Consider the following 12,088-nt stretch of genomic DNA (forward strand, 5'->3'; position numbering starts at 1 on the left):
GTGCAGTTTTGTGTATTGGGAAGTGAACCAGTCAACTTGGGCATGTGGAACCTTGTGTCAGGGTGTCATAGGTGTGTCAAACCCCTAAGTTATGTTTGGTTAAGCTATTGAAGTTGAAAAGCCCATTTGAGTGGTTGGGTGATGCCTTGAGAGTGCATTGAGACAAGGTGTGAAAGGGTCAGAAGTTCCTAGTATTGGATGATTGGAGTTTGATTCTCTTTAGGTGAATTGAGTGTGATTAGAAGAAGGCACAAGGCTCTGCATCAATAAGTGCCACGACCTCCGAATTACGTGATGTCAAAGTTTGACTGTTTTTTCCACTTTGAGTGCTCAAGGAAAAACGTCGCTACGAGGTGGCTCGGAATGATTGGATGTCTTGGGGAGAGATGAAAGGGAACATCTATTTTAAACCCGGCCATCCGGATGCACTCATGCAGACGGTTCATTCCCATGACAAGAAGAACGAAAGATGCACTATTTTGCCACCTTTCATTGACATTTTTTGACGGTTTTTTATGCAACAAAAAAAATCTCACCACAAGAAAAAAAATATCGAGTTGTTTGAAACCGAAAGAGAATTTTTTAGGAAGAAACAACATGACCCCATAGGTTCAAATCTCTCGTCCATAAGTGCCACAGTCTCCAAGTTACACGACGTCAAAGTTTGACCATTTTTTCCATTTTGAGTGCTCAAGGAAAAGTGTCGCTACAAGGTGGCTCGGAATGATCAAACCTCTTGGGGAGAGAGATAAGGGCACACTTGGCATAAAACTGGCCACTCAGATGCACTCGCACTGACAGTTCATTCCCACGACGAGTAGAACAAAAGATGCACTATTTTGCCACCTCTCATTGGCGGTTTTTGATGCGACATAAAAAATCTTACCACAAGAAAACATAATTGAGTTGTCTGAAACCAAGAGAGTATTTTTTAGGCAATGACAACAGGATCCTGTAGGTTCAAATGACTCATCCATAAGTGCCACAGTCTCCGAGTTACGCGACATCAAAGTTTGACTATTTTTTCCACTTTGAGCGCTCAAGGGAAAGCGTTGCTATGAGGTGGCTCGGAATGATCGGACATCTTTGGTAGTAAGACAAGGGCACACCTAGCATAAATATAGCCACCTAGATGTGCTTGCACTGGCGGTTCGTTCCCACAACTAGCAGAACGGAAGATACACTATTTTGCCTCCTCTCACTGACAGTTTTTGATGCAACAAAAACAATCTCACCACAAGAAAATGGAATCGAGTTGTCCGAAACCAAGAGAGGATTTTTTAGGTAGAGACAAGACAACCCTGTAGGTTCAAACGACTTGTCCGTAAGTGCCACGGTCTTTGAGTTACGCGACATCAAAGTTTGACCATTTTTTCCACGTTGAGTGCTCAAGGGAAAGCGTCCCTACTAGGTGGCTTGAAGCGATTGGACATCTTCGGGAGAAAGATAAGGGCACACATAGTGTAAAATGGGCCACCCGGATGTGCTCACGCTAATGGTTCATTCTCACGATGAGCAAAATGAAAGATGCACTATTTTGCCACTTCTCACTAACGGTTTTCGACGATTTTTGACGCGACATAAAAAATCTCACCACAAGAAAATGGAATCTAGTTGTCCAATACCGAGAGAGGATTTTTTAGGCAGAAACAACACAACCCCATAGGTTCAAACGTCTCATTCATAAGTGCCACGATATTTAAGTTACGCGATGTCAAAGTTTGACCATTTTTTCCACTTTGAGCACTCAAGGGAAAGCGTCGCTATGAGGTGGCTCAAAATGATCGAATGTCTTGGTGAGAAATACAAGGGAACACCTATCATAAACTCAGCCACCCGGATGTGCTCGCACTGATGGTTCTTTCCCACGACAAGTAGAACGAAAGATGCACTATTTTGCCACCTCTCACTAACAACTTTTTACGAAAGAAGAGATACTTGGTTTGATTTGATGTTAAAATGATTGCTTCAACTCTTCTTTTATAGGTGATTTGGATGAAGAGGTGTGTCTCTTACCCTAAGGCTAACTTGTTATGGAAAAAAATTTAAATGAAAACCTTACCTAAGCCGAGTCATCCTTAGATAAATTTCAAATCTGCGTTGGGCGCTCAAATCTTGTCTTAATTGATTCTTGAAATGATGAACTTCGCTCCATAATATCAACTCCCAAAGTTATCTTGTTTTCTCTCAACTCATGAAGTAATACAACTTCACTCTCCTTGTTCAATACATGAAAACTTCGCTCCGAAGCATGAGTTTATGAAATAATAACTTCACTCCAATCTCTTCATGCACGAAGTTCACTCCTTATCTCAAACACATGAAGTAACAATTTTGTTCCTCCTTAGCAACCCTTGAAGTGAATGATTTCGCTCCTCTTATGTCAAACATGAAGTAAAGAATTTTATTTGAAGCTTGCAACTCTTAAAGTTATCAACTTCACTCATAAACACTGATTCATGAAGCAAGAAACTTTGCTCAACTTTTTTGATACCTGAAATATGCATTTCACTCCTAGTTGCTTGAAGCTGAAGTTAGTCATGAAGCAAAAATTTTAAATCCAAGACATACTCAGAGGTGAGGCAAATTATGAAAGAGCTAAAGATTACTTCATTGCACATTCAAATGTTCAAACTCATGCAGCTTACTTTCATCAATCCTCAAAAGGATTGAAAGAAAATTCACTCAATCAAAATACACAATATCAACATTACCAGTGTCGGTACTTGGGTATGTGGGTATACATAATATGAGCAACCTATTTTAAAAGTATACGCCATATGAGTTACATGTAATGAACAAATTGGATCACATTTCAAGACATATACACAATGAACAAGTTTGACCACCTTTCAATAGCAAATAATTAAGTTTCAAGAATATCAAGTTTCATATATATCAATGAACAAATTGGATCGAATATCAAGTTTCATATGTATCAAAATGAACAATAATCGTGTACATATCAAAAAATGGCATAGATGCCAAATCAATAATAGTTACAAAAATGTGGCATGTGCCATGTCTGTCAAAGTTGATATATACATATACAGATGTTGAATATATAAAAATATTGGTCCTTTAATGACCACAACTACAACTATATGTCTCTATCGGTATCTATGACTGTGGTGGATCATCAAAATCGAGCCTCTTCTTGGCAGTATGTGGCTCTGTAGCTGGCTGCACAAGGACAAGTCAAATGTTGAATCAGATATATTTTCTCAATATAACATCAAAATAATTAAATACTAAACTATAAATTGTTTGAAGTTGAAATTTTGATTACCTCATCTCTGTCTTCTGCAATTGGGTGAGGCTGAGGATCCGTGGGATGTCCTGAAGGGGGATGTAACTGGTAAAACAACATTAATACAAGTTAATAACATATATGTCAAATAACACATAATAACTAAAAATGAATAGACTAAAAAACTAAAGCATACCAGAGCCTCAGATGTATGTGCTATGGTCGTAGGAGGCAAAGTCACAGATGAATCAGTTATGACAATTTCCTATATCCATGGTAAGTGATCCAAAAGGAGTTAACAAGAGGGTTTCAACTCCGTTGGGCACTTAGTGAAAATGAGTTGATCTAAGACATACATACATGTTCCCTTTGTTGTGTTGGATCCCATATTATATGTGTAGGACTTCTAATGAAATGGAATGGTAGAACATCAATAAGAAGTTTTGAAGGGGGCTATAATAGGTTAAAGACAATTATACAAGTTAATAACCCAAAGTTGTTGACAAACTAGATAGAACAAATATTTTTAGCATATGTAGAACAAATGCACACTGAAGCCTCGTATAGTTCTCCTATAAACTTAGGAGGCCTAGTCGAATCTGATGCAGCTATTACCATTTTCTGTATGGAAAATGATAACATATGATATAGACATAAAAGGATTTAGTTATTTTGAACAAGGAAGAATGCAATCCAAAGTGAATATGAAGATATCACCTCTTCTCTTTGTTGAACCTCATCGACATCAGGTGCATTCATTAATTCCATAAACCCCATATGTTTCTGTATATAGAACAAATATCAATATATACATGTTTAAACATACTACATTTCAACAAATGAATTTAAATTGTACTGAATCACCTTCTGTCATTTGGGTGTCTGGGAGGATATCTTTTTCTACCTTGGAGTGCTAGAGGATGGCTTTCTCACACGAGAGGTCCTCGAGGCAAGTGGGGTAAACTAACATAAAAAAATTAACATAAGGGAAAAGAGCATGTATTTAATATATCACTTAAGTCAAAAATATATAAATCTAAATGGTACCGCATAGCCATCTTGGCCAAAGTCAATGGCTGAAAGAATGATATCATCAAGTTGGGACATCTCAGCCCCTAATAAGCCCTATAAAACACCAAGTAATGATACATATATATTAACAAAAGATATTTTGAAACCAGTGTATTATTATATTTTTAACAAATTTACAAATCTTTACCTTTGGTGGCAAAACTACTTGTGACAGTGGAGTCGACTGAAAAGTATGTGGTTTACTCCCACCACCTGCTGCACCCTGCAATGTATTTTATTTATATGTCACTTTAAATTGTTCTAAAAATAAAAATTCATTTCCTTTATTAAGATTTAGTCACTTAATTGATAACATGTCATAAACAAAATTAAACACATCTATGTTTGATAGCAAGGGAACAACATACTGATCAAGTCATTGGTGAGGGCCACATCCTCTGTAGTGGAAGCATGACATCTACTCCCACAATATGTACACAAATGAGATGTTGAACCATTCTCATCCGCATTAGTGTCACCCTAGCAGGTGGCACACATATGTTGAATGGGCTGGCCCGTGCCAAATGATGCATGAGGTGACACTGATGAAGGAGGTGCCGCTGATGAAGGAAGTGTCGCTAATGAAGGAGGTGGCATAGGTGTTGGTACATCCTTTGCTCCGACCAACTATGTGCCATGCTGAACAATGACATTAGTCAATGATGCAGCTCCCTGAAGAGTCTATAATTCCATAGACTCCTTCAAGGATATAGGGACAGTGACATGAACCATGGATTTAGGAGTTGTATGCCTCCTATGCTGTGGCTATACCACCCTATGGGTCTCAGGTCTATCCTGTGCAGAGCCTCTCCCTCTACCCTGAAATTTTTGGATGTCAAAGTAATTCAGCTTCTCGCCGAGGATAAACTCACAATACAACTTTCTCAAAATATATAGAGGCACCTACCAATTATTGCAAGGTGGTTTGTCAAAGACCATATACTACCTATCCCAAAAAGCTTCTTTCAGCCTAGCATGAACACACCAATGTATAGGAAACCGAGTCATATTTAGTTCTAGGTTGTTACTAGTAACACGATCAGTGAAATGAGCACATATGTCAGCTATAAGTATGCCCTTTTTTTTTACTTGATCATATGACAACCCATCTGCAAAAAAAGTTTGACATCTATCCCTCCATGAACCCCATTTTGTAACCTCCCTAGATACCTCATTTGTACTATTGGCCATTGTTTCTAGTGTTGTGGCGAGGGTTGAGTGGTGCTCAAGCCTAGATGACCTCAACCTATTCACCAATATAAAATTTTGAGCACTATTTTGTGTAAGGCGATTAATGAGATCCTCTTGCGTGGCATCTACACGATCTAATGGAGGACATGGAGGGTTTCGGGGTGGCGGTGGTTGTTGAGGAGCAACATTTTGAGGCTTTTGTGGTTGTGGAGCAATGTCTTGAGGGTTTTCTTGTTGCTCATGTGCAATGTTTCCAGGGTTTGCTTGTGTTGTTTGTGTAGGAGGAGGTCTTTGTTGTCTATTTTGTTTTTGGGGATTTCTTGAAGAATCTGACATCAAATTAATAAAAACAAAACTTAAATCAATTAAAAAACCCTACTTCAATTAAAATGCACACAAAAATAATCAAACTAATCAAATCTTACCTATTCAACGGGGTGCCATTATTGAAAATTGCTCTTAATGCTGGACAAATTCAAAATGATTACAAACCTGTGCGGGTTCTATGGTTTTTTGGCTTCGTTTTACTACTGTTCCACAGGTTTTGGCGTTGAAAATGGCCAAAACTCATTGGCTACCAAAAAATATAATGTTCCTTAAAGCCCGTACGGGTTTTGAGGAACTTTTGATTTTTTATTAAAAAACGTAATGTTCCTCAAAACCCGTAAGGAACTTTTTAGTTTTTAAATTGTTTTTGGCTAGGCTTGGTGTTACCAAGCCTAGCATATTTTTGAATTTTCAGATTCCACACGGGTTATGAAATTTTTTCAGATTGCACTTACCCTATAATATCATATTGTATTGTTGCACCTACGAGCACCTAGATGGACGTGCAACATGTAGAGATTCTCTTGGAATATTCTTGAAACCACTTGATGAGTTGTACTAACATATTGGTATTATTATATTGTATTTATTTAATATTGGAGAACGTAATTGTGATGAAGTACCCAATATTAAATGTGGGTCAAGGGAAGGTAGAAAAAATATTATATTTTATCATCACATGGTTTTGGACACATGGTTTTTATGTAATACCACTTGGTGGTTTTGTGGGAGCTTGTGTTTATAAAATCAACCACAAGGGTAGTTGTTTGGGTTAGCCAAGTTAGCATTTATGAAAAGAGGAAGCATGGCGTGGGATGTGTGGATTCATTCTTGGTCACATGGAGTTCTTGGTTATGGTTGGGTTTTTGAAGGCTTTCCATAGTTGTATTGTAATGGACACATTGTTGATAATACATGGTGGATGATGCTTTTGGAGGCTAGGTTTTTCCCTCATGAGGGTTTTTCTAGGATATATCTTGTGTCACATTTTCATGGACCTATGTTGTCTATTATTTTCATACGACTTCTATGTGTTGATTTGATTGAAATATTAAATGGGTTGTGTGGAAATTGTCATAAAGATGCCTGCAAGTTTCCTTACAACGAATTTCTATTATGATCACTATGATAGTTTCTAGTTTGGTGGAAGAGTCATGAAGAGTTTTTTTTTTCGTTCACTTTTGACAAGTGGTGTGAGGTAAGGAAGTCACCTATTTTTCTCATGAAAACTTCTATGTTGTACTTACATTACATTTAGAAAGATGACTATTATGGAAGAGATAGGTGTTGTTGTATCAAAAAGTTAATATTAGCAAGGTGTCATAGGATTAGCAAGGTGTTGTTTGTGACACAACTTGCCTCTTGGGCATTGAAGATGGTTTTGGAAACCATGGGCGCATACTTCTTTGTGTTGAACTTTATTTATATTTTGACAGTTTAGTTATTTTTTGTGACACAAGTTGATTATTTTCTAAGGCGTTGTTATGCTTTGGGAATGTTCACAAATTCATAGTTGCGGCTACTCTTGAAGAGCATTTTCTTTGTGCATTGTATTGTAACTATTGGTGTTGCTAATAATACAATCGAGTCTAGCTTTTGGAGAGGATTTTTTTCCAAAAGAGTTTTCTAATGTGTATCTAGTGTTGTGGTTTTATTTTGTTTAAATATGATTTTATAAGTGTTTATCTAATCCACAATAGTTTAAGAGTTTGTAAGAATTTTTTGCATCATCTCTCCTATTGGATTTAGCATTTGGAAGCATTATCACACCCTTGAACAGGGGTTATAGGACATAATAACCCAGCCAAAATAACCTTGGACATAATAACCTGGTCACAATAACTCAAGGACAAAATATCCTGGGGTCATAATAACCCGTGGTAAAAATAATCCATGGAGAATATCCCCGTAATAACATAGAGGAAGGAAAATAAAATTTACAAATTACATGTATAAAGATGTATTCATTTTATGTATTTGCTCCATGTCATGTGTATTATGGTTCTTATGAACTGGTCTCAATGATGCAACATAATCTTTTTTCCTATATAAGTAAATATTATTTTAGTGTTTTTTCATTACATTTTCACTTACTTCCTTTCGACTATTATCTTTGATAAAAATAAAGTCTTCCTCCCCTTATCTTTGTGTGCCATGTCATGTGAGATAAATTATTCCCATTTTATTTTGAAATAAAACACTTTATAATGTCTTATTTTTCATCTTTATTTACCTTAAAAAATACCTATTTTTTTAAAACTACAAGGTCAAAGGATGGATACAAAAATTGTAGTTGCAACTACACATTTGATGAATGACCTTGGTATTGTAACATCAAATTTGAAGTCAATTATCAAACTCATCAATGGAAAAGTAATGCTTGATATAATAAAAGATTGGATTGAAAATGACTTCAGGTCATCTCCTTCATTGACTTTACTTTATCGACTTTGGGATGGGAAATACCTCCATTTACTTTATCGACTTTGTTCAAATTTGACCAAGTGAGTGATTGATGTCATCCTCCCATACATTGTATGCCTTTCATAAATAAGAGAATTGATTAAGTTAATTTGCTAATATGTGTGGTTCTTTTTTTAAGTACCCACTATGTCTATGGCGGGAAGTATTTCAAAAGGTGGAATGAAAATATATGTTGGTGAGCAAAGAATCCTAAGATGCGATAAAAATTATTTGTGCTTTATCATGACTCTCTTGGGAAGACATTGTTCACATGATTACAATATATAATACAAACACAGGAATGAGAAGCATTGAGTGATTGTTTCTAGCTAAAATATGATTTAGATATTCTTCTAACAATCTCAGTAGATCATGGGCAAAATAATAAAAGAAGTGAAATCTATTAGAAAGCATCACTTCTCTTAGAAGAGGCATGTCTTTTAAGGAGATTCTTATTTTGGCAAGAAAGATATGAAGTACAAAATATATAGGTGGGGATCGAAATAGGAAATATAAAGAAATATATATTGGTCATTCTTTGTAGTTTTTAATATATACAATGCCTCTTTAGTTTTTTATAAGCCAAAAAAATAAGAAATTACTTGTTTTAAATGGTTACACATTTTGGCTTCATTAATAAGGCATGAATAAAATGATCTAGTGTTGTACAAAATATATTACAAACAAATGTTCATCTTGGTGCTATACTATGACACAAATAGAATTCGATGATGTGATAAGTATTACAAAACATAAGATCATGCTCTGAAACCCGAGATGATCATTGTCAAACACAAGTTGAATAAAATGAAAGACATGGCATGCTCGACTCAAGATTCTACAAGAAATATCATTGTTACTTCATGTTCTAATATTTCATTACCTGTAGTAGGAGCATTACCGTCAACCAATGCATTGTCCAAAATGATTCGAAGAAAAAGATTAAGATTTGAAGCACCGCCACCAAATCCTCACACATCGAGAGATCTTATCTTACCAGATGAATATACAATTACCGATAGAGGGGAAAAGTTTCTTTTTTTCATGATAGTAATGATAAGAATTATTTTTTAATATTCACCACCACACAAAATTTGCAATTACTGAAAGAATTTGAAAACTAGTTCAGTGACGGTACATTCAAAATAGTGCCAAGTATTTTTCAACAATTCTATATGATCCATAGCTTAAAAAATGATGCAATATTTCCACTCATTTATATTCTTATGACTAACAAACAGGTTATACATGAGTACTTGCAAAATTAAAATAGCTTCAACCTAATCTAAACCCCAAAAATATACTTATTGATTTTGAATTAGGTTTCATGGGAGATATGTCTAATTTTTTTCCAAATGTCAATGTTCGGGGATGTTTTTTCCATTTATCTCAATGCTTGTGGAGGAAATTTCAAGAAGAAGGTCTACAAACACGTTACAATGTCAATGAAGTCTTTGCATTTGAGATCAAGAAACTTGTTGCATTAACTTTTGTGCCTTAGATAGACATAATTGATGCATTTGAAACACTTATACAATCTCCTTATTATATAGAACATAAGGAGATTTTGCAAGGCATAATTGATTATTTTGAAGACACCTAGATTGATAGACTAACTAGAAGAGGCAATAGATGATCACCCAATTTTCCAATCACAATGTGGAATTTCTATTCGACTATTCAAGACCATCTTCCCAAAACCAATAATATTATTGAGGGATGACACAGACGATTTGTGAATTGCTTCAAGCATCGCACAACTCAGTCTGGAAATTCATCAAAGTAGTGAAATAAGAATAGGGTCTCCAAGAGAATAAAATAGAGAAATATATGGCTGGATGCACTAAGCAACCAAGCAAGAAAAAATACCGTGAACTCAAAGAAAGACTAAATGGACTAGTTGATGGTTATGCCAACTGTAACATTTTAGATTATATAAGAGGTGTCGCTTATAATTTAGCATTGTAATTGACAATTTGAATAATAAAGTTTTTTCAGCAAAGTACATGTAATTTATAAATTTTGTTTTCCTTCCTCTACATTCTTACAAGGATATTTTGTCCAAGGGTTATTTTCACCACAGGTTATTTTTTCCTTAGGTTATTATGACCTCGAGATATTTTGTCCTTGTGTTATTGTGATCGAGTTATTGTGTCCAAGGTTATTTTGGTTGGGTTATTGTGTTCGGATACCCTGTACATGCAGTTCAATGAAAATTTGCTTCTTTCGAACACATAGAAACTCGCCTTTGCCTAAGATCGATTGGCCTACAAATGAATAAATCCTGCTTCATGTAAATGCATAACAACTTGCCTTTGGTTGCAATCAATTTGCACCAGCCATAGATGGATGTTGGATCTCCTCACAATGAACTAGAATACAACATACTTCCTCCAAATTGAGTGAATTTTCAACATTGAAAGTGAAATTATGTACAAATTGTAACAAAATGTTCAAAATTTAGTAGACTATACCAATATTTACAAATATTTAACAAATTCTAATTGTAACTACAAAATATTATTCAAACTGCAACACATCTGCAAATAATGTTCAAATTTCACTTTGATCTGCAAAGATATGTGACAAATTCTCAGTTATTTTCAAACCTTTACTCAAATGGGGATGAGATTGTTGCAAATATTGCTAAAAAACAAAGAGTTAAAAATAATAACGAGACAATAATCGAATGGAAATGTACTCATAATTAACTGTATATTAGGTTGATCAAAGTACATAAATATATAGGAAATGAGGAAATTCAAATTTCCTATTTTTCGGAAGGAAAAGTAGATAGGGTAGGTAAACTACTAAATAAGTTGAGATTAATTTGTATTAAACTATGATGCAAATAATATTTTACACCGATAGTTTAGAGTGGGATGAGACCATGGGAAACAAAAAGTCTTACTACATCTTTGGAGAACTTTGTAGTTAAAACTATGGCCAATACTCCATCTCCCATTCTTCAACAATGCTTCTATATTGTTTCTCTTCAACTGCACAAGCAATGTTGTCACCAACACCACCAAGAGGACGAAGCAAATTGTGGTAATGTTTGCTATTGATTTGGAATATGAGCTCTTGGATTTTCTTAACGTAAAGAGATTGCATAGCTCCAAAATCATGAAAGAGGTTGCTCTATTTGTAGTTTGAGTCTTTTGGTGGACATATCAAAAGTGTGGCAGATATTATGTGCCCATTTAAAGCTAAGATTTGATAGAAATATGATCTGATTTGATTTTTAATAAAAAAAAGATATGATTTTCCATGACATGAAAATGGTTTAATAATGACTTACAATTTCTTTTCAAACATATGAGCTTTATGACACTTACCTCATAAGACAATAAATATTTGGTACCTGAGAGATTTATGAGTTTATCATACTCACCACTGTCTAATTTGGTTCCAAAACCATGCTATCGTACAATCGATAACTTTCATTTTATGCAAACACAAAAACTGCAGAATAGACATAGAATGGCTACGGGGCTTGACAGAAGCATTGCGTCCGCTATCCCCACTATAATATAACATGAAAGTTATCTCTGAGCAAGACATTTTTGAAGCTAGAATAGCTACCGCGTCATCAGACAATAAATATTGGTACTTGTATCCATTTAATATTTGTACTGATTTACCTCTCATATAACAACCCAAATTAATTATCAACAGTGAATCTTCATTGAAAGATTCCATGAATACAGTCTTCTACACCAAGCTATTCAAATAAATGCTGTGTACAGACTTTAGTCAAACTATCGCTTTAAACCGGTCCCTTGA

This window comes from Cryptomeria japonica, chromosome 9 (assembly GCF_030272615.1).
Source record: "Cryptomeria japonica chromosome 9, Sugi_1.0, whole genome shotgun sequence".
NCBI lineage: Eukaryota > Viridiplantae > Streptophyta > Pinopsida > Cupressales > Cupressaceae > Cryptomeria > Cryptomeria japonica.